Source organism: Rhinoderma darwinii, chromosome 2 (assembly GCF_050947455.1).
Source record: "Rhinoderma darwinii isolate aRhiDar2 chromosome 2, aRhiDar2.hap1, whole genome shotgun sequence".
NCBI lineage: Eukaryota > Metazoa > Chordata > Amphibia > Anura > Rhinodermatidae > Rhinoderma > Rhinoderma darwinii.
This window is the reverse complement of record NC_134688.1, coordinates 79338457-79362961: the sequence shown is the minus strand read 5'-3', so window position 1 is coordinate 79362961 and position 24505 is coordinate 79338457. Positions and strand designations below refer to the sequence as shown.

At 39.5% G+C, this 24505-nt stretch overlaps 1 long non-coding RNA gene across 1 annotated transcript in view; it reads left to right on the top strand.

Moving 5' to 3' along the window:
• Positions 1-21738, top strand: part of LOC142740655 (uncharacterized) — an 86400-nt gene extending 64662 nt beyond the window's left edge. Inside the window, exons 2-3 of the long non-coding RNA XR_012880844.1 lie at positions 19881-19951; positions 21177-21738. This is a non-coding gene — a long non-coding RNA (uncharacterized LOC142740655). The remainder of the gene's footprint in view (positions 1-19880; positions 19952-21176) is intronic.
• The last annotated feature ends 2767 nt before the right edge of the window (positions 21739-24505 follow it).

The window sequence follows — 24505 nt, the reverse complement described above, 5'->3', positions numbered from 1 at the left end:
GTGATCAGATGAATTGCAATTAATTGCAAAGTCATTCCTTGCCATGAAAATTAACTTAATCACAAAAACCCCATTTCCACTGAATTTCAGACCTGCCACAAAATTATCTGCTGACATAATTTCAGTGATCTTTTCGTTAGCTGAGGAGAAAGTGTAAACGAGGACAATAAAGGTAGAAAAAATTGAGGCACTGTTTGTGGCAATAAAACTTCTTTATTCATCAAGATCTTGGTCTTTATGATGTGAAATAAACCTATGGCCGTTTCGCGCTACACACGCTTTTTCAAGGCCTTTCACAAACGGTGAGTGCCTCGATTCTTTCCACCTTTCTATTCAAATATCCGTGCTGTACTTGTCGATGAGCACCCCGTTGGCAAAATAGAAGCCAACTCCACATTATAGCCAGAAGGATAATCTCTTCGCAGGTGGACATTGTGTCTTAATTTGGCCAGTGCCAGCACATTCCGTTCTCCCCTTTTTAAATGAGGGCAAGGCGGCTGATATCACTCTGTCATGCTGATTGAATTATAAGAAAAGACGGGTTGCTTTACAAGGGGGATGGTGCTTGAAATCATTGTCTTCTTCTGTTAACCATGGTCACTTCCAAGGAAACACATGCAGTCATCATTGCTTTGCATCAAAAGGGCTTTACAGGCAAGGACATTGCTGCTTGTAAGATTGCCCCTAAATCAACCATTTATCGGATCATCAAGAACTTCAAGGAGAGAGGTTCAATTGCTGTGAAGAAAGCTACAGGATCCAGGAGAAAGTCCAGCAAGTGCCAGGACCGTCTCCTAAAGAGGATTCAGCTATGGGATCAGTTCAACACCAGTGCAGAGCTTGCTCAGGAATGGCAGCAGGCAGGTGTCAGTGCATCTGCACATACAGTGAGGCAAAGGCTTTTGGAGGCTGGCCTGGTGTCAAGAAAGGCAGCAAAGAAGCCACTTTTCTCCAAGAAAAACATCAAGGACAGACTGACATTCTGCAGGAGGTACAGGGATTGGACTGCAGAGGACTGGGGTAAAGTTATTTTCTCTGAAGTAGCCCCCTTCAGACGGTTTAGGACATCTGGAAGAATGATTGTCTGGAGAAGAAAAACTGAGCGCTACCATGAGTCCTGTGTCATGCGAACAGTAAAGCATCTTGAGACCATTCATGTGTGGTTTGCTTTTCATACAAGGGAGTGGACTCACTCACAATTTTGCCTAACACTTCCATGAATAAAGAATGGTATCTAAACATCCTCCAAGAGCAACTTCTCCCAGCGCTCCAGAAGCAATTTGGCGATGAACAATGATTTTTCCAGCATGATGGAGAACCATATCACAAGGCAAAAGGGATATCTAAGTGGTTTGGTAAACAATACATTGAAATTTTGGGAGCATGGCCAGGAAACTCCCCAGATCTGAATCCCATTGAGAACATGTGGTCAATCATCAAAAAACGTGTGGTCCAACAAAAACACAGAAATTGTGATAAACTCCAAGAACTGCTTAGGGAAGAATGGGTTGCCATCAGTCAGGATTTGTCCAGAAGCTGATATCCAGCATGCGAGGGCAATTGCAGGAGTCTTGAAAAATAAAAATACTGAGTCTTTGCATAAACTTGATGTATTTGTCAATATTAGAATAAAAACTTATGAAATGCTTATAATTGTACTTCAGTATACCATAGAAACATCTGACTAAAAGCTCTAGAACAGTGAAGCCGCAAACTTTGTGAAAACCAAAATTTGTGTCAGTTTAAAAACTTTTGCCCAGGATGATACAATGCTTAGGAGTAAGTTAGGATTGAGTAACACATGACTGCAGTATTAGGGTATGTTCACACGGCCAAATTTCAGACGTATACGAGGCGTATTATGCCTCGTTTTACGTCTGGAAATACGGCTCCAATACGTCGGCAAACATCTGCCCATTCATTTGAATGGGTTTGCCGACGTACTGTGCAGACGACCTGTTATTTACGCGTCGTCGTTTGACAGCTGTCAAACGACGACGCGTAAAAATACAGCCTCGTCAAAAGAAGTGCAGGACACTTCTTTGGACGTTTTTAGAGCTGTTTTCTCATAGACTCCAATGAAAACAGCTCCAAAAACGGACGTAAAAACGCTGCGAAAACGGCGCGAAAAACGCCGCGAAAAATGCGAGTTGGTAAAAAAAGTCTGAAAAGCAGGGTCTGTTTTCCCTTGAAAACAGCTCTGGATTTTCAGACGTTTTTGTTGACTACGTGTGAACATACCCTTAGACTAAACACAGTTTGATACTGTAATCTCTACTGATACTTCAAAATACACATCACCCTCATCCGCTACCAATGTTAAACCTAATTGATTTTACCAAATCTAAGCAATGAGACTTCTGTTAAGCCTTTAATTGTGGAGGTACCAAGGAATCAGCTCCATATAAATAAGGACACCTTCATAAATAAATTATAATTATTATAAAATAGAAAATTTATACTATGTTCCACACTCATATACCAGTAATTTTCATGTACTTAGCAGCAGCCTGTATAATAAGAAGCGTGACTTGCTCTGCATAGACTGGGTGAATGTTCTACTGAAAACTTCATAACCAACCAGTCAGCAGGAAGCTTATTCTTTGATTTTATTATAGTGGAACTTGAAGAGTTATATCGACTTTCAGGCTCACGTTTGATGTGTCGTTTTTTTCCCTCTCTATTCAGTTTTTCCACACAATTTCCTTACTTGGTTTTACTGACAATGCTTTGCTAATTGCTTTCTACTTTTCTTTGATTTATTACAATAGGGGAGTTGCATTGAATTTATGTTTCGGTTAATCTGTCCTTTTCTGTTATCGGGATGATGCATGTTTCAGCATTTTATTGTCATATACCCCTGATCTGCATCCCAGAGTTTTTGTATTTTCTCATGTCTATAGTCTCTGGTGTCCATGGGTTATGGAGAACTTTGTATAAAGCTTAATTGCTATATTTATTGCAGCGAGACACATCCAGCTGTGATGCCACAGATCTGTTCGACAGGTGACTGCAGATGCATTATTTGATAGAAATTAATAAGGATTAAGGCTTTATAAAGCTGGTGATTGTAAGAATTGATGAAAGGGATCGTGCACACGGAATGTAAGTGACTTATACATTTTTCCCTTGCAAAATGTTTCTTTCTTAATATAATCTTTTTCTAGTTAAAGAGGACCTGTCAGATTCTCTGACATTTACTTACTTGCATTCCACATAAAATAGCAAGTCTGGCCCATCTTTTCTAAGAATTCTGCATTATGTTGTTCCTCTGATATTCTTCCTGGAAATTAATTATTTGACAACTGGGAGTTACTATTTCTCATGACAAGGAAAATGTAACACCCAGGTATCAATTTATGCATTTATTTCCACATACAAGGAATGCACATACAAGGCTCTGTAGACATCAAATTCATCACAGTTGCCCAGAGCATTCCATCGGCTCTTCATGTACAATACTAGATCGGTGCTATGGCTGAAGAAAACAACTACTACAATATTATGTTATGGAACTGTCATTGTTATATCTACATGTCAGTACATGTAGCCTGTGTACTAGCATATGGTATGCCCTCACAAAAGGAAATATAACCAGACAGCCCTCTATATTTTCCCTTGTGTGCTGCCATCAACATTGATCAGCATACAAAGGGTTAAAGAAGCAGTCCAGCTAAGATATAATGCTAACTCGCCAACAATTTTCTAGCAGTATCATTTATTTCTTCCCAGTTCAGTTGCATCTAGGTATTTTGAACCCTTTCATTATGTGAACCTATAAAGAAAAGATGCCATGAAAACAAAAAATGCATGAAAAGTAGAAAAAAATCTTTACATAATAAAAACAAAATGCATGGGATAAAAAATACACAACCAACAGGATAAAAAAGGAGAATGCGCTGTGTAGCTCCAATGTATGGCCAGATAATGAAATATGTCACAGGAAAACCTCCACATAAGTGTATATAGACCAATGCAGTGAATAAGTATAAATACAACAAGTATTAAATGTGTACAAAAAAATATGCAGTAATGGCTAATGACATATGCCAGGTCAACACAAACACAGAAACAACATTGGTAGCAAAAAGTGATAGGATATGTTCACACACTGCGTCTGAACATACCCTATCACTGGGACCAAAAACGTCTGAAAATACTGAGCTGTTTTCAGGCGAAAACAGCTCCTGATTTTCAGACTTTTTGTAGCAACTCGCGTTTTTTGCGGCGTATTTTACGGCCGTTATCGGAGCTGTTTTTCAATGGAGTCAACGAAAAATGCCTCCAAAAACGTCCCAAGAAGTGACAGGCACTTCTTTTTCGCGGGCGTCTATTTACGCGCCGTATTTTGACAGTGACGTGTAAAATTAATGCTTGTGGGAACAGAACACCGTAAAACCCACTGAAAGCAATGGGCAGATGTTTGTAGGTGTATTAGGGGCGTTTTTTCAGGCGTAATTCGAGACGTAAAACGCCCGAATTACGTCTGAAAACACTGCGTGTGAACATACCCATAGTAGTCACTATCAAAGATAAAAGATGTATATTCAAACCATCGCCATTTTTGATATGGCTCCCTGGTTTAGCGATGGGTTGAGTATATATCTTTTAACTTTTACCTTGTCCCACACTGTTTACTTACTGTGTCGCTTCTTTATTAGTGGCTGATGACCGGCCTCCGCTCCGTCGCCCATGACGTGCCGGGCTCTGGACTCACGTGACCGTGTCAGCTGACGCGCTCACACGTTTCTGGCCCCGTCCCCTCATGGTCGTCGTTTCCGGAGGCCGCTCTTCCTGTCTACCAGCATGACGCGACTTATAGATGAGCAGTAAGTATTTTTAGTCTCACTAAGTGGTACTCTTCACCTGGATATCTGTCCTCTCTGATTGGTCGGCGTCCATTTAAATATGGTGTGTGCAGTATTCAGCGCCACCCCCAGACAAAGGGATTAGTGCCGAAACGCGCGTTGGGGTGGACGTCCGCTGTGTATGGTCTCCAGCACTTATGATGGGTATGTGTTATCTTTGATAGTGACTAGTACTACTATCACTTTTTGCTACCAATGTTGTTTCTGTGTTTGTGTTGACATGGTATATGTCATTAGCCATTACTGCATATTTTTTGTAATCATTTAACACTTGTTGTATTTATACTTATTCACTGCATTGGTCTATATACACTTATGTGGAGATTTTCCTGTGAAATATTTCATTATCTGCCCATACATTGGAGCTACACAGCGCATCATCCTTTTTTTATCCTGTTGGTTGTGGATTTTTTATCCCATGCATTTTATTTTTATTATGTAACTCAATAAAGATTTTTTCTACTTTTCGTAAATTTTTTGTTTTCATGGCATTTTTTCTTTATAGTTTTAGATTATGCATTCATGATGCTATTTGGATTGTACCCCAGGATCAGCCCGCATATACTATATATATTTATTTTGGTATTTCATGTCCAGGGTTTCTTTGATCCATGCTGCAATTTTGGTTTGTTTACCTTTCATTATGTGTAGCTGTGTCATAGGCAAAATTTTCTTTGCTGGAGTGCTTCTTTAACCCCTTCCGATTCCTTGACGTACTATTCCGTCGTGCTGATCGCATCGTTCGTGCTCAGTGACGTAGTAGTACGTCATGGGGAAAATGCACCGACATTTTCCCAAGGCGTTTCCTCGAGCTGTGATGCCTGCTGTTTCCGACAGCAGGCTATCACAGCTCAATGTGCAGGGACCAATCGTGGTGGTCCCGCCTCTGCGATGGCTGCTATTGGTTAGTCAGTGACAACAAACCAATTGTGGCGATCACATACATCATTTCGTGCTCTGACCTCAGATCCTGCCGCACCCGCTCACTGTTGGCGTTTGAGACTCGTTGAGAGCAGTTGTGGCAAGACACAATGCAAGAAAGAGAAAAAAAGACACATATATTAATTTTTTTTTTTTTTTTGCTTTTCCCACCTTCCATCCACTTCCTACCCCTGTTCTTGTGTTCCCTTTGTCAACCAAGTTTTTGGCCAGTGATCTCTATCTTTTGAGTCTTTTGGGCCACATTTCTTTGTCCCTGGGGATTATTATTATTTTTTTTTCTTTATAAAATATAATAAAAACAATTTAAAAAAATAGTCAGTTTAGTTAGTTTAGTATTAGGGTTAGTTAGTGTCAGGCAACCATCAAAAACCATAGTTAGGTACAGATGTAGCCATCTTTAACTTGATTCTGATAACTTGCTACAGCGTGATATCACACAACAAAAGCTATTGAAAAGTCATTGAAAAAGTCAAGATAAGAGATCTAGCCATTGTTTATTTAATGCGTTAAAAGTCAAGGTAAAGACAGCTACATCTGTATAGTGTCAGGGAATTTAGCGTTAGGAATCAGTCGCCGTAGTTAGGTTTAGCGTCAGGAATCCGTCACCGTAGTTAGGTTTAGCATTAGGGATCCATCACTGTAGTTAGGTTTAGCGTCAGGGAAGTTCACATAAAATCTAGGTATAGCATCAGAAAATTTAGTGTCAGGAAGCTGTCACCGTAGTTAGGTTTAGTATTAGGGATTCATCACCGTAGTTCGGTTTAGCGTTAGGGAAGTTCGGAATAATCTAGTTAGGTTTAGTGTCAGGGAATCATTGCCGTAGTTAGGTTTAGTGTCAGGGAATTTCACATAAAATCTAGTTAGGCTTAGTGTTAGGAACCCTCGCCCTAGTTAGGTTTAGTGCCAGGCAAGTCTCCTCGTTCTATACAAAAGAACTGAAAACAGTTTTAGGTAGCAGCCTATTGCTTCTAGTTAGGGAAGTATACTTATATTTTGTTCTTGTCAAGTTTTTTTTTTTTTTGCTGTATACACAATACACGTGTCTAAGCACACAATTTACATGTGTCTAAGCACATAAATAATAAAGATGTCCCAAAGGTCATCTACTGCCAAGGAGGCCTACGCATTTCTTGCCTCTGACACAGACTCGTCGGATGGCGACACTCTCTTTTATTTGTCAACCTCCTCATCCAGTGATGACGAGGAGGGACCCCCTAGGAGACGCCCCAGAACCACCACCACATTTGAAATCCCTGAGAGAAGTGACCCTGCAACAGTTGAAACCCCTGAGCGAAGTGACCCCATTTGGATCCCCACACCAGACAATTACGAGACCCAAATTCCTGGGTACATGCGCAGCCCAGGGATAAAATTTAATATGGCAGGACTCAGTGAGATGGACTTTTTCAAGTTCTTTTTCACAGATGAATTTATAGGGCTTATGGTGTCCCCGACAAATTGATATGCCCAAAAGTATATGACCACATCATTATATGCTCAATCCCACAGGTGGACTCCTGTAGACGCAGCAGAGTTGGGCAAGATCTAGGGACTGGTCTTGAACATGGGGCTTCTGAAAAAGCCATCCATTTGGGCCTACTGGAGCATAGACATGTCCAGGATGCGTTATGAGGCAATACTTCGCTTCTTACAATATGCCGATAATGAGCAGTGCCCACCCCGAGATGACCCCAGTTTTGACCGTTTGTATAAACTGAGACCCCTATTAGACCATTTCAGTGACCGGTTTGCCAAGCATACACCCCTGAAAAGTGTATTTCTATTGATGAGTCCCTGGTATATTTTATGTTGAATCAATGTTTATTAATTTCTAAAAATAAAATAACAAGACAAATAATACAATAGATACATATAAGTCCTAAGAAAATTAGGAACATAGGACACGCAGGTCCCAATCACAATATTTAGACATATAGTAGCCTCTGGGAATACATCACATTATATAATTTTGAGCAGGAATCTGAAAGTATTCCAACATATTTTGTAACAATCACATTAGTTGTACATATCGATATACCAACCACTGACAATAATACAATTGTATTAAGAGCGACCAACTTAAAAACGTATATAGAAAATGATAGAGAACTAAAGCAGAAAAAAAGCCCAAACAAGAAAGGCTAGAAAATAGGGAAGAGAAGAGATAATAAAAAAAAGGGGAGGGGAGAAGATGGGAAAGGGAGGAGGGACTAAAAAGTGATCTCTACACTGATCCTGTAATACACCTCTGTGGAGCTCAAATGAAAAGGGACTGAAAGTCGTTAGAACTCTTAAATAGCAACCAATCTTGCCAAGTAGCTAAAAATCTGGCATTATTTCCCAATCGCTCCGCTGACAACTCCTCCCTCCTATGCAGGTGATCCATTTCTGATTGCCACTCAGCCATAGTGGGGACTACAGAAGATCTCCAGTGGCGAGGTATTACTGTTCTGGCTGCTGTAAGGCAGAATATTAGAATATTTTCCTTCTTAAAACCAATGGACCTAGGCAGAATTTAAAGCAAAGCGATCTGAGGAGAACCAGTTAGAGGCTCTCCACTAATTAATTGATACGTCTGAAATATTTTATCCCAGAAGGGCGTAAGTTTACAGCAATCCCATCAAATGTGTGACATAGTGCCTCTAGCAGTTCCACTGCGCCAACACATCTCCGAAACAGAGGGGTACATATTATGCAAGCATGTAGGGTAGCTGTACCATCTCGTGAGAATTTTGTAGTTATTTTCCTGCGCTGCACACGCTATGTAAAGTTTGTGTGAAAAAATAAAAGCTTTCTGCCATTCAAGGGATGAAATAGTAATGCCTAAATTATTTTCCCAAGCTTGTGCATAACCCAGACTTTCTCTACTTGCATCCTGTATCAGAAGGCCCTGTATCAGAAGGCTATATAGGATCGAGATTGTATGAGCCGGGTAGGCATTCTGTAAAAAGAACCCCTCGAACTTTGTGGGTGCACATCCAAAGGAGCACTGCTCCCCCAAGGAACCAAATTTATCAAGGGGTTTGGGACTTCAAATGCTCAAGTGTCAGGAAATTTGTGTCAGAAGCAATATGGTGCCATCTTATGTCATCTATTTTTCCCCATAGAAAAAAGGTATCTCTATTATATCCAGCTGAAAAAGCGGGGTTATAGAAGAACGGTGTGATAGGACTATTATAACGGGACAACATTTTTGGAGGAGCAAAGAGTCCCATATTTTGAGAGCTCATCTCAACAGCACTGCCCAAGGTTCAACTCGCGGTCTGTGTGAATGGTGCAACCACAGTAAGTATTTTAACGGGAGAGTCGTAAATGCCTGTTCTATTGAAACCCATTATTTGGCAGTGTCAGAATAGTGCCAATCCAAGAGGTGAATCAAGAGCGATGCAGTGTGATATAATTTAAAATCAGGCAGACCTGCACCTCCGCTCGATATGGGTCTAACTAAAGTATGAAGACTAATTCTTGGTCTAGAATTACCCCATACAAACCGAGTGATTGATCTTTTGAGCTTTGAGAAAAAAGCTGATGGGGGAATGATGGGAATTGCTTGAAAGACATATGGGAACCTCGGGAGAACATCCATTTTGAGGGCGCTCATCCTACCAAACCAAGAAAGCATTTTCTTATCATAAGACTCTAGATCTTTAAGTGTGCGATCTAGAAGAGGCAAGTAATTCAGAGTAAACAGCTTAGACATGTCAGATGGGATATGCACCCCCAAATATTTAAGAGCATGACTCTGCCACCTAGAGGGAAAATTAGAAATGATCCTCTGCACCTCCACTTGTGGTAATGAGATGTTAAGGGCCACTGTTTTTGAATAATTAACTTTAAATTTGCTGAGGTTACCAAACCTAGCAAATTCCTGTCTAATGTTCGGGAGAGATACATGTGGTTGGGAGACATATAAGAGAAGGTCATCTGCGTAAAGGGAGGATTTATAATGGGTCAAGCCAATTTGTATGCCGTGTATGTTTGGATTCTGTCTCAGGGCAACAGCAAGGTGTTCCATAACTAAGACATATAATAGGGGGGACAAGGGACATCCCTGCCTAGTGCCATTGCGAACTGGTGTGGGAGTTGACAGATTATCCTAATTAACCCTCCATACTTAATAACGATCAGGTTGGGTTTGTACGGGGTCGAGACGCACGTGATAACATCAATAAAGCTTTACTTTTAATATCAAATACAGGATACTCCTTTATGTCTCCTGTCAGTTGATGCAGAGAAAGCCTTAGACCGAGTACACTGGGGTTTTCTGATGGCGACTCTTAAATAGATTGGGCTGGGCCCGAGATTCCTGGACAAAGTCTCTTCCCTTTATACAAATCCCATAGCACGAATTAGGATAATTAGGTACTTAAAGCAGAGCAAGCCTAATCTCGTGATATCTCGCTGTAAATGACAGGTTACAGCGAGATTACGCTTTGCTCTGCTGTAAGTACCAAACAAACGTTAACGAAGTGCAGAGATTGTGAATAGAAATCCCGTCCTGTCCGGAAGGAATGTCTAGTCACGGTCTAAACACTTCAGTAACGTTAATGTGTCAGTATAAGACAGCACATCATGAACAACCCAGTGTCACTATGAGCTGTCTAAATGAATGGGGAGAAGTGCATGACGCTGATTGGTCAGTGTCATACACTCCTCTGTACAACGTCAAGTTGGTCTAAAGTAAAAACACGCCCACTTGGGCATTAAGAAGCTAATTAGCATAAAGCTAAAATCGCTCCTAATGTGGTGAAATTAGATCGTTTTTCTAAATAAAAAGCATTACTGTCACCTACATTACAGCGCCGATCTCCTTATGTAGGAGACAGGGCACTTATAATGTGGTGACAGAGCCTCTTTAAAGACTTTTGTGAGAAACAGGGTGAGAGGCTCCTGAAGTAACTTATAAATAGCTGGCATAAAGCCATCAGGCACAGGACTCTTTCCAGCAGGGGTTGATTCGATGGCGACTCCAACCTCAGGCTCGCTAAACTCCTCATCCAAAATATCTCTAGAATCTTGATCTACAGGTAGAAGAGGTGTTTCTGTGATGTAGCTATCAATTTTCTCCAAAAGGGCACAAGGATCCATATCAGCATATTGGCCATGAATATTGTATAAATCAGAATAGTATGATTGAAAAATTTAATTTACAAATAAAGCGTTCAGAAACTTTTTAAATGCTGTTTTGAATACTTTGAGGGTCTAGTTTTTAAAATGGGGTGTTTTATGGGGGTTTATAATGCATATGCCCCTCAAAGCCACTTCAGAACTGAACTGGTAGCTAAAAAAAAGGCTTTTGAAATTTTCTTGAAAATATGAGAAATTGGTGTTTATATTCTAAGCCTTGTAACGTCCTAGAAAAATAAAATAATGTTCAAAAAGCGATGCAAACATAAAGTAGACATATGGGAAATCTTAATTAGTAACTATTTTGTGTGGTATAACTCTCTGCCTCACTAGCAGATACACTTAAATTTAAAAAAGTGCTAATTTTTCTAAATTTTCTCTAAATTTTGCTATTTTTCACAGTTAAACACTAAATGTATCGACCAAATTTTACCACTAATATAAAGCCCAATGTGTCACAAGAAAACAACCTCAGAAACGCTTGCATAGGTAAAAGCATTCTGAAAATATTACCACATAAAGTGAAACATGTCAGATTTGAAAAATGGGCTCTGAGCCTTAAGGCCAAAACTAGGCTGCGGGGTTACATAGCGGAGATCAGATCCTTTTTTGATCTCCGTCTTTCAAGCAGGGCTGCAGCTGTATGTTACCATCATTGCCCGCTCTTGATCTGCTACTGTGCCCGAGCGATCAACTTGATGCGATTACTTCCTCTCACAATGAGAAAACTCTTTATGTGTTGTTAAGTTTTTAAGCAATTTCTCAATTCATTCTAAAAGTATCTTTTTGGTGCACCTACATTCTTATTCTGAAAATGTTAGCTTTGTGATTGCAGGGAATGACTAAGTTACTTCTAAATTAACTTGGTTTTATTCCAAATACAACAGATTGGTCTTTAGGAAAATATTGGGTGACTTAAGTGCACTTTCTCAAAGAAATGAGTAAAGGTGTGGGTGTAGAAAGTAAAAAGTACTTGTTAAAGAGCAATTTCAGTACAGTCAAAATTCAAATTGACATAAATGGTGCAATAAAGATTCTTCAATTTAATAGTAAAGAAGTTTTATAAATAAAATTTGCTTTCCTCAGAGAGGACCAGAGATTACACATTCTCTTCTGTGCCCATTACCTCCACCAAATGAGTAATGGACTTTGTATAGCTAAAATGCAGAGAGTAAAGGGAGGTCAAGGGTGTATGTACCAAAGAGGTAGCTCATGCGACTGCTATGGGGCCTCTGCAGAGAGAAGGCCCATTTCAGGTTTGTCTTATCCCCACCTTAATAATTGGTGAGAACCTGAACAGGTGCTGCATGGTTAGCAAACAAGAAAGTGAAAAATGTACTTGAATCATAAAAATTATATAGGGGCACTAGGACTCCCTGTCCTTGTGGTTTAGGACTGTTATGGTTTTAAGCAGAACCTGAAAACGTGCCAAATTTGCATGTTTGCTAAGGGGTCCCTTATTCTCTATATATATCAGTGAAGGAAGTGACAGTTTTGGTTAAGATAAAGTTTTGTTTTGTTTTTAAAGCAATTCAGTCTTCAAAAATTATATTTACCAAACTAAAATAAATGTTTAAAAATATTGTAATTTATTGTCAAAATTACGTCAGAGAATTTTAATATTAGACTTGAATTGCTTTTTAAATGAACTACTGAGCAAGAGCCGCACTTTTTTAGCTTCATAGAGAGAGATTCTGAGTGGGTCCCCTTTTGATGTCCCTGTGCCCTTATAAGGCACATGGACAAGGGTTTTCTTCTTGAGACAAGATCCTGTCAACCTATACTTTGAATAAGAGTTACGTTTTAACCGGTTTAGCACTGGGCTATTTTGAGCCTTCAGGACCAGACACCGTTTAGACATTTTTAGCACGCGTTACTTAAACAGCTATACATTTTTTATTTGTTGGGCTAGCAACGTGATTTTTGCAATGTTTTTTTGTAGACAATGCAGGTTTCTTTTTTATTATTGTTTTTATACACATCCTTTTTGCTATTTTAGAATTTCTAGGCTTAAAGTTTAAAAATAATAGTAAAAAAATATGCTTTTTCACTTTTCAGCGAATTTTTTTCTGGCAATAATATAGTTTTACCCTAAAATTTGTGATCGTCATTGTCTACCATTTATTTTAATATATTCTATGTCTATTGTAGGGTAATTAGGTCAGGGCTTGCGTTACAGCAATGATTGGCGGGGTGGATGTTTTTTTTGGGTGTGTATTTTATGTGTATTTTTTTTGGCTTTATTTTACTATTATTTTTTTATTATTATGGCTTGTCCCTCACAGTTACTGCGAAAATCACCCCTCTTATAGTGACTATTGTCACTAATTGGGCTGTGCTAGGTCTAGTTAGAACCAGCAGCAGCCTCCCGCTAACAGCATCCCGGCGATCATGTGACCAGTCTCTTAGCAGGAAGAGCTAAGTACTGTAACGTCTATGGCCGCAGTCCATCGTTCTAACTTACCCCTCGATGACCGTGGCCATGGACATCCTGCTGCTGTGCTGCGTTGTCCCTCTGTGAGGCGCCGGCATTCACTTCCAGGTATCGAGACTGTCTCCCAGAGGGTGCCCGCTCTTAAAGGGCCAGCCTGCGCATGAAATCATTATCAACTCACATAATTTCCTGGACTATAAGAAGGCCTCCACCCTTCTGATCCTTGCCTGAGCGTTGTTGTTGTTTCCCAAAGTCTGTCTTGCAAATGGTCTCCTAAGTGTCTTCCAGCTTCCCAGTGTTCCTGTTTCCCGTGCTATCCAGTACTATCCTGATCTACTGCCGTGCTGAACTGTTGCCGTGCTGTGCTGCATTTCCACGCCTGCTCTGCTACTCCACGCCTGACATCTACCTGCCGCCTGGTCCCAGCCGTGCCTGCCTTGCTACTGTCTACATTGCCTCAGGTAACTTTTCTGGACTATTGACTCTGTACCATACTTGTTTGGCCAGCTGCCATCCCGCTACGCGGTACGGCCCAGTGGGTCCACACCCCGCATCGTGACAAGTACATTTATATATATTTTTGTGGGAAAATATTCAGAAAACCTCTGCTAATTCTGGGCTTATGAGTCCAGTCAGCAGCCCTACCCAGTGATTGACAGTTATGCACACATATACAGGGAAGACTGTCAATCCCTGAGTGAGACCGCCCACTGGACTCCTAAGCCCAGAACGAGCAGAGGTTTAGATCAATATATGACAAGTTATATTTTACCACAAAAATATATATCAATTTGCTCAGCTCTTTCTACTCTATCTTTTTATGCCTTTTGTATGCAAATTAGAATAAATAGGTCTGTATCTGTACGGTGTACCAGACACTAGTTATTCAGGATGCATTGTTGGTCACATTGCCATAGGGGAAAAGTTCATGTCTCCCACATATCTGAAAATAGGTTTAATCTGCCCCCTCCGTTTTTAGTTTAAGTCTTGTTCGGTTTGGTAGACCTCGTTATATACACATAAAGACATGTATATACACACGTAGCGTGCCTTTAACAATTCTACTGTGGCTGTATAGCTGTTTTTGATTTAGGGTCTTAAATTTAAATTTCAGTAAGGGTTGAAGCAATATGTTTTGAGTCGCTACTTTTTAGATCATTTAAAGTATGTTACAAGAATTCTAAACACTTGTTTTTTATTGGTTTGACACACAGATGAAATGAGTGAGATAAGAAGATCACAGGCAAAAAAAAAAAGAATACAGACAAGAGGAAAGCACAGCCAAAAACAAATTTAGACGCTGATGTTTATCCCTGTCACTGACATAATTCCTTTCTTGATGACAAGTGAGAGCTTGTTACATGGAATTTTCCTTCAGCAAATCTATGAAGCTAAATTACATTTCCTACACATTTGCAACAATGTAATATGAATCCTTATATAAGCTGTCTAGTACTGTTTGTACTAATATGATAACTATTAAAGGCAAATATTTGTTTTACAAGAATTCTTCTTATATTCTTTTGGGACATCTGTACATCAAAAAGCATTTAAAATTGTATGTTATAAGCAGTATCCTCTATTGCAACCAATTTTGATATTGCTCCAATGCATCTAAAATAAAAACTGAATAAACGTTTTAAATATCCCTCATTAATGTGTCTACAGCTCCTATGCAGATCTATGTGTCTCTATGGTTACAGGCTAAAATCAAACCCTGTGTAGTCTGATCCTGCAGTCATACTGTCTTCCATCTGCCCCCTACTTGGATGTATGTTAGTAAGGTCTCGTTTACACGAGCATGATATACGTCCGTGCGACGCGCGTGCTTTTCACGCGTGTCGTACGGACCTATGTAAGTCTATGGGGGCATGCAGATAGTCTGTGAGTTTTGCTCAGCGTGAGTCCGCTGAAAAAAACTCACGACATGTCCTATATTTGTGCGCTGTTCGCGCATCACGCACCCATTGAAGTCAATGGGTGCGTGAAAATCACGCAGGTCACACGGAAGCACTTCCGTGCGAACAGCTGTCAAACTCTGAATGTAAACAAAAAAGCACCACGTGCTTTTCTGTTTACAAACATCCAAACGGTGTGTCATAATGATGGCGGCTGCGCGAAAATCTCGCAGCCGCGCATCATACGCTGATGACACACGGAGCTGTTAAGTGCCTTTTGCACACGCAAAACGTCGCGCTTTTTGCGTGCGCAAAGCGCACACGCTCGTGTAAATGAGGCCTAAGGAACAGGGGGCAGATTGAAAGTAACACATGAATGCAAGATCAAAATACATTGGGTGTGTTTGTATTCAGTAACCAAGGAGACACATCGGTCTGCATAGGAGCTGTAAACACAAATAGTAGATATTGTATAATTAACCCCTTAATAACCGGGCCGTTTTGCACGTTAATGACCAAGGATTATTTTTTGTTTTTTCACGGTCGCATTCCAAGAGTCGTAACTTTTTTTTTATTCAGTCGACAAAGCCGTATACGGGCTTGTTTTTTGCGGGGCGAGTTGTATTTTGTAATTGTACCCTTTTTAGATGCTTATAAAATATTGATTAACTTTTATTAGCTTTATTTTAAGAGAGAATTGAAAATAAGCAGCTATTCCAGCATTGATTTTCACGTTATAAATTTACGCCGTTTACTATGCAGTGTAAACATGTTAACTTTATTCTACAGGTCGGCACGATTACGGGGATACCAAATATGTAAAGGTTTTATATGTTTTCCTACGTTTGCACAATAAAAACCCTTTTAGAAAAAAATTACTTGTTTTTGCATCGCCGCATTCCAAGAGCCGTAATTTTTTTATTTTTTCCATCAATGTGACTGTATGTGGGCTTGATTTTTGTGGGCCAAGGTGTACTTTTCATTAGTACTATTTTGGGGTACATAGGACTTATAGATTAACTTTTATTACATTTTTTATGGGGGGAATGGGAGAAAAGAGAGAATTTTGCCGTTGTTTTTTTTCGTTTTTTTTGGACGCTGTTCATCCGGCAGTTTAATTAATGTGTTCATTTTATTGTTCAAGTTGTTACGATTGCGGGGATACCATATATGTGTATGTGTTATTTGTTTTGTCACTTTTACTAAATAAAACCACTATGCCTAACAGGCATTTGCTGAAGACAGACCTGGGGGCCTTTGTTAGGCCCCCGGCTGCCATGGAAATCCGACGGCGCCCCACGATTTCTTTGCGGGGGCGCTGACGGGGTGACAGAGGGAGCTCCCTCCCTTTGTCAAACACATTAGATGTCGCTGTCGCTATTGACAGCGGCATTTAATGGGTTAAACTGCCTGAATCGAAGCGCGCTTCGATTCTGGCAGTTGCAGCAGGAGCCAGGCTCTGTATAACAGCCGTACACCTGCCGCTGATCGCGTGTGTACACTGGCAGTACCCACACGATTAGAGGACGGATATATCCGTCCTCCTGTGCGAACTAGCAGCTGCAGAGAACGGATATATCTGTCCTTCGGCGTTAAGAGGTTAAGACTCCTTTTTTTTATAGAGGCAAACAAAATTGTTGCAAATTTGTATATACCCTTTAAAGTAGCCACAGAAAATGTTGGTTCAATCAAAATACAATATAATGTCTATGGTGATCCGTGGACTTTACATTGATGGTAGAAATGTAAAAAAAGGTTACAAAAAAATTGGCTGCATCTGCCATAGACATTAGATTGCTGGCAGACCTAAAAAATATTGCCATGGTTTGCCAATCAATATCATATTTAAGGCAGTGAAAATGACATGGGTTGAAGTCTAATACTTCTTTTTCTCTCCTGCTCTGTGGCTGTTGATATATCAAATATCGAAAGAATTATCCACAACTGAGTTAAGCTCTGTTCACATCTGCCTGAAATGTTTCGTACAGAGCCTAGGTTGCAGATTCTGAAAGCACAATAACGGACACCACAACGGAACTCGATGGAAGTCAATATGTCCGTCTGAAACATGCATATGGTGGAACCGGCACTGCATAGCAGTTTTTGTTACGACGTTTCGGCTTGTACTGTATTAAGCCTTTATCAAGCTTGAGGGGTGCCTACCTTCTTTTTTTATACTATCTATTTGGGGGACAATTGGGACCATGCCCCTGCTCTGGCGTGCACCATAAAGCTTTAAAAGAAGTTGGAGGTGTGCTGTTCCCATCTTTTATTTCCTGGTTTCTGTTATAAATGGAATGCAGATGTGAACAGAGCATTAAAATGTGTGTATTTGGTGATTGGTGAAATCTCCACCTAAAGTTGAGTTTAATTTAAATTGAGGGTATGCGCACACGACCTCTTTTCAGACATAATGGAGGCGGTTTATGCCTCGAATTACGCCTGAAAAGACGGCTCCAATACGTCGGCAAACATCTGCCCATTGCTTGCAATGGGTCTTACGATGTTCTGTGCAGACGAGCTGTCATTTTATCGCGTCGCTGTCAAAAGACGGAGTGTAAAATAACGCCCCCGTCAAAGAAGTGCAGGACACTTCTTGGGACGTAATTGGAGCCGTTTTTCAGTGACGCCAATGAAAACCAGCTCCAATTACATCCGTAAAAGACGCCACGAAAAACACGTGCACTTGTAAAAACGTCTGAAATTCAGGAGCTGTTTTCTCCTGAAAACAGCTCCGTAATTTCATACGTATTTGGTGTTGTCGTGTGCACAAACCCTAACAGTCAGGGCAAAACTGATGGGGTGGTGCATGACACAGGGATTGTATGTGTGGTATTCTTTGAATCCCTGTGTAACGCATCACCTCCTCAGGTCCTGCACTAAGCAAAACACAGTGTATTATTGTGAAGCTGCCTCTATTGGTCCTGATGATCATGTGACTGGTCAAATTATCGCTGGGTGCCGTTAGTGGGAGGCAGCTGCTTGGTCTAACTAGACCCAGCACAGCCCTATAAGTGACAATAGTCACAATAAGAGGGCTGATTTCCCCGGTAACTGGGGCTGCTGTGCATTGTAAAAACAAGGTGTAAAGGAAAAAAAAAAAGAAACATACAGTCCCCCAAAGGTCTTTTCTGAACCTTTGAGGGACAGGCCATAATAATAAAAAATAAAAGTAAAATAAAGTGCAAGTAAACAAAATAATAAATACACATAGACTACCCACCTGAAAAAAAAACATTCCCCACGCCAATAATTGTCGTAACGCAAGCCCTGACCCAATTACCCTAAAATAGACAAGTAATATATCAAAATTTACAGTAGACAATGACGATCACAAATAAAAGGTCTATTTTAGGGCAAAACTATATTATTGCCAGAAAAAATTAGCTAAAATGTAAAAAAAGCGTATATTCTTTCACTATAATTATCAAACTATAAGCCTAAAAAAGATGTGTAAACAATGATCAAAAAAGAAACCTGTTGCAAAAATCACATTGTTAACCCAACAAATAAAAAAGACACATTAAAGAATATACCTTTGATGCAATTTTTTTTCATAAATCAATGTTTAAGTGATTTGCAACATTTTTTTAATTGACTTTTTTTTTTTACTTTTTAAGAGACAGTTTCTATGTATCCTGTATACATAGAAGCTGTATTGTTCCATCAAAGCCGATTCCATTAGGTCAGCTGAACTGACGGCTTGGCTGAAAGCTGGTGCTGTGTGTCTCTGACACACAGGATCCACCTAATATCGATCCCCTCTTTTGTTCATCAACTTAGATGTGATCGTTATTAACTGGAGTCTGCATGCCAGAGACATCTAGCACCAGCTTTCAGCCAAGCCGTCAGTTCAGCTGACCTGATGGAATAGTTTTTTAATGTATTCAGGATACATAGAAGATGTATCTAAAAAGTTAATTTTTTTTAAATAAAAGTCAATTTAAAAGTTGCAGCAAATCACTTAAAAGACTGTTTTTTTTTTCTTTTTTTACATTTGCTTTGTACATATCCATTAAGGCATAACGTATGCCAAAGTATTGTAAATGACATTAGATAGAAAAACTGAACAGTCTTAATTAATGGAGAAGGGTTTTCTGAAATAATGGATTGTACATAGAAGCCACAAGCACTGTACACAATGTACGACTTTTCAGATGTTCTTGATGATAGCACCAATAAAGTAACCAACGTGATATTTCGATACAATGGTTTAAAGGTATTGCACTTAGTGTTACTGTAGGCATTAGAAGGATCTATATGAATCTTGCTGCTGCATAAAAGGTCAAAATTGATCAACGCTCCCAGGGACTGATTTAATAAGCTCAGAGCTCTGCGCCTATTTACATTAAAAGTTGCAGGTAAATTCCGGATATAAAATATGACCTCAAAAAACTTTACCAGCTAGTTTGTTCAGAAATAATATGAAAGAAACAACTCACATATGTACAATCTGTATCTGGAGTCCTCACTGTAAACATATGTGAGTTCCATATGGTGACAGTGAGGAATGATATAAAAGTGTGTTGCAAATAAATAAACCTCGACTGATTGTGTTGAGATATAAAATGCATCATTGTTTTTTATAGATGATGATATTGTTTATTCCAGAATATGATTACTTGGCTGGACGGTTTCATTCATGGTGAATAATTGATTGGTGAAACGCTTCTATCTTCAAGGTATCTGCACATGGGCACACAGCCTGTACGGGATTGCATGGAGGCCATACTGTTCCTTAGGAGCAGTACGGCTTCTGTAATAGGACATGATAGCCGTTCATGTTTGGCTTGCCGCAGCTTTCTCCCTCAACATAAGTTGTTGGCAGAGGGTGCCGAAATGAAACAAGTCCTTTAATTGAACTTAATTACCTTTCCCGTTTTTCCCCACTAGAGCTCTCTTACTGATTAAATAAACAAGCATTGGAATAACTATGTATTTCAATAAATTATTGTCTGTCAGTATCCTAGGTACTGCAGTAGGGCCTTTTTTAGGCCCTTGGTTGCCATAGCAACCCATCGGTACCCCGTGATTGCATCACAGGGGCTGCCAATGGGGTGACATAGGGAGTCCCCTCTCTTTGTCTGCACCCTTAGGTGCTATGGTTTATATTGACCACAGCATCTAAGATGTTAAATGTCCGTTATCAGTACCCTGATCCCGGCTGTGACCACGGGATGATGGCTGTCAGTAACAGAGGACTCCCACAGGTAAAAGCATAGACACAGATTTTGAGCCCACATGTACAGCACTGTGCGGTAAGGACTGCCTGTCTGTGCAAAACAGCTGCGGGAAGGGATTAAGGACATATAAATCTGGTGAGACAAGGACAATGTACATCACCCAGTCCTGAGCTTTAAACCTGTGCCATAGTGTATATATATATATATATATATATATATATATATAGCGCAAGTTTAAGGTGGCTACACAATCAATGTTGTGTGCCTGGATGTCAGAAATACTGGATTCCCAGGAGTGAAGACAGCAGTGGTTTTTTAATTCCCTGTTTTCACGTACAGATTTAGCCATCTTTCTCTTGATGAACTTGGCTACATCTGTACAGAGTGCTGAGATTTTATATCTGTGGTTTGTACACATTGTGACCTATTATGTGTTTAGGTGCTTGTTCACTTACTCTACGCACACCCTTTTTTGAGTATTGAAATTATGTGTTTGTATTTACTTATATATTATTATTTTTTCTCATAAGTCTCAATGCTCCCCAATATACTGCTGACCTCACTATTTTCCATGCAAGTGCATATCACCCCAAAATTTATTTTTTGCTGGTAAAGATACTAAAATACATTAAAGTTTACTAACATCCCTGCCCACAACAACACTCTGATTTCAGTTGCATCTTCAGATGAAATAAGATTTTTTTTTTCTTTCCTTGTTTATCAGGTAGAACATCAGTTTCTATTCTAATTCAGAACTACATTTCTAAAGATTCTCCAAAAGAATTGTGTGCTTTCCTCTGCACCCAAAGGGTGCCCAGCACTCCAACAAGCACAATAATCTCGTTCTCGAGAAAATAAGATAAAGTGGAATGTCATCGAGTTTTCAGTGCTGCCAGAGTACACACCAAAAAAAAAGACATTTTCCCATGGTGAATCTTCCAAGGAAGAAGTCAAGCTATTAAGATTGAAGACTGTAGATTACGGGAGAGAAGCGCTTGTTGCATCAAGAAAATAAATGATTCATGCATTTGTGTGAGCAGAAAGAAATTAATTAATGGGAAGTAGAAACTAACAATGCAAAGAACTTATCTTATAGCGCACATTTCTATAAAATAACTATTATATTTGTATAGGTTTAATCAAATAAATACTCTATAATCATGATGAGCTATACCTTACTCTGCGCCTTGTCCTAGAATTACCAACTGGCTTTATGATTGCTTGTGTGTTCTCCTGCGGCAGCAAATAGGAAAAAAGGAAAGAGAAGTCAAACTTTTGCAGAACTTCAATACATTACAATGTGATCTGAATAGGGACAAGAAGATGATTGTAAGTATGATTATGAATATTGTCCTCTGTCCTCATGTACTCTAACAAATAAAAAGATGAATCTAAAAGTTACTTTGCTCTGTCTCTTGTGAGCTAAAGACATAGTATCAACTGTATCTTGACATATGGATCAAAAATGTGGGAGTCTATTTCAGGTTCTGTTCACACTGGCACCATTGTACAGTATTTCAGGATCCATAACGGTTATAACAGATCCTATTGACTAATGCAAAGCAGACTACACTATTCTGCCCATCATGGGTAATGAAAACTTGGCAGAATGGAACCTAATGGTAGTGTGAACAGACCCATTTGTATGTACAGAAAATACTACAGATTTACTGCAACACATTTCATTGCGGAAACACTGCAGCGTAATACAGTAGCAGAATAGTGGATGAGATTTCAACAAATCATCCACATGCTTCGTGAACAAAATCTGCCGAAAAACCATTCAGAAATTGCTTTGCGCTGCAGTTTCTTAATCCGCAGCATGTCAATTTATGCTGCGGAATCGCTGTTTTTTTTGTTGCAGGTTTTCCCCATTGAATTCAATGGGGAGGTAAAACCTGCAACAAATAGCAGATGTTGCAATTTCTGCAGTGGAAAAGCTGCGATACCATTCAAAAAAAAAAAAAGATTATACTTACCCAGAACTCTCTGCTTCTGTGTCCAGCCGGCCTCCAGGGATGACGTTCATCTTATGTGACTGCTGTAGCCAATCACAGGCAGCAGCGGTCACATGGGATAAAACGTCATCCCAGGAGGCCGGGCTGCAGGATGTAAGAGGGATGCATTGCCAAGACTATGGGTAAGTATATGATTTTTTTTTACCTGCTGTTTTCCGCAGCAGACATTCCGCCCGAAAAACTGCACCACAATTTCATGCGGTTTTTCGGCCAGAATTCCCTTTTTTACACAGCGTATCCGCCCTGTATGAACATAACCTAAAAGTGTGACATTTCAGCATCTGTATTCTACTATACTGGTAGAAGCCTGAGATGTCTTGTAAGTTTGCAATGATTTAATTTAAGAACCAGTCATCTATTAGTTATTTGCCATAACACTATCAGCTGTTAGTCTTGTAGTCCACTCTGGCTCCATTACTAAACACTTTTAAAAAGTTTCTCAAATAGAAGGCATGGAATAGCGGAAAGGGGTAGAGCGTGCAAAAATTGTGACTAAAATCTGGCACAAAATTCTGTTGCGAAATAAGCCAAATCAAAGATGGTTTAAGGAAGAGAAGAGCGTCTAACAAGTCATGCAAGATGCGCCAAATTTATCATACAGAATTCACCACTGTGATAAATTAGGTGCATCTTCCGACTCCCTGGTCTAAGTTGAAGCTGTCTAGATCTTAGACAGCATTAGTACATCTGCCCCCGTGCCTTTCTCAACTAAATTTTACACGCTTGGCTCCTGAAAACGTATTAAATGAATGGGTGACAATGTAATATATGACTAAGCCGAGTTTGCCAGAGAATGAGCGACAATCCACTTTGGTTCATTGAGGGGACACAAGCTGGGGACCCTCCTCTAGGACATCTGCTGTACATGTCCAAAAATGCCTATGGACCGGTATTGTATTCTTCATAATTCTATATTAACCCTATAATACAGTTTATGCTGATGTTCCTTGGGTATACCACAAATAATACATGCATAGGTGCCAATGTATGAATGGAACCAAAATTAGCAAAAAGAATGCTAATGAAGAGCCCTGTTAATATGAATTGTAGGATAAAGATAAAAAAATCATAAAGAGGTTAGAATCTCTTTAAAATAGAGACTTTGAAGTTTACCTTGTTGTGTGTTTGTCCTTGGATAAATAATGACACCACCACAGTGTCCAAATTGGGAAGGAATTAAAATTCAAGAGAAAATCATCTCATTCGGAATTTTTTAGAAATGGCACTAAGAAAACTCCAGAGATATTTGCCACATAGATGATAATGGTCCTATTTTTTCTAATGTGCATGAATAAATGTAGCTATGAGCCCCTATATTAGTGACATACAGTGTATGAAGGTGTTATATTATCATGGTGTGTATATAACATTCATATATCATTATACTTAGAAACTAAAAGCAGGTATTTGCTTTAGCTTTTGTTATAAAATTTAGACTTTTAAAAAACAGAGAATTAATAAAATCCCAGAAAACATTTAGCAGACCCATTCAATTACAAGATTAATTGCATTACCGCTTTAAAAAGAACCCTAAGTTATTGGGTTTATATTGCCAGAATACCAATTTTTATGTTGCTTATCATGTTAATGCTGTTACGCTTGCTTGGTTCATTACTATTCGGTGTAGTAAAATATATAAAGCTCAGCGGCAGTGTAAAAATTGCAAAAGCAGCCTGAAGTGGAACATTAATTGATTTTTCCATATTGTTTAAATAACATTTAAACAACATTCTGGCATTTTGCCTTAAACAAAAAAGGGGGATTTTACATTGAGGCAGAATTCCCCAGGGAAAAGCATTGAAAAGGGCACAAACTCTTAAAGAGGTTCTACCCCAACTCTTGTTTAGAAATGTTCAATTAATATGACAGCCTAGGATGAGGAATGGCATGTCTGAGCTGCTGGCAGCATAATGCCATTCCAGATTTAAACTTTGGTATCAATTTTTGGTTGTCATTTAAGATGCGTGAGACTGATAAAGGCTTTGTTGCTTCAGACATCTATGAATTGAATTCTGTGTGATAGGCAGGTAGTATA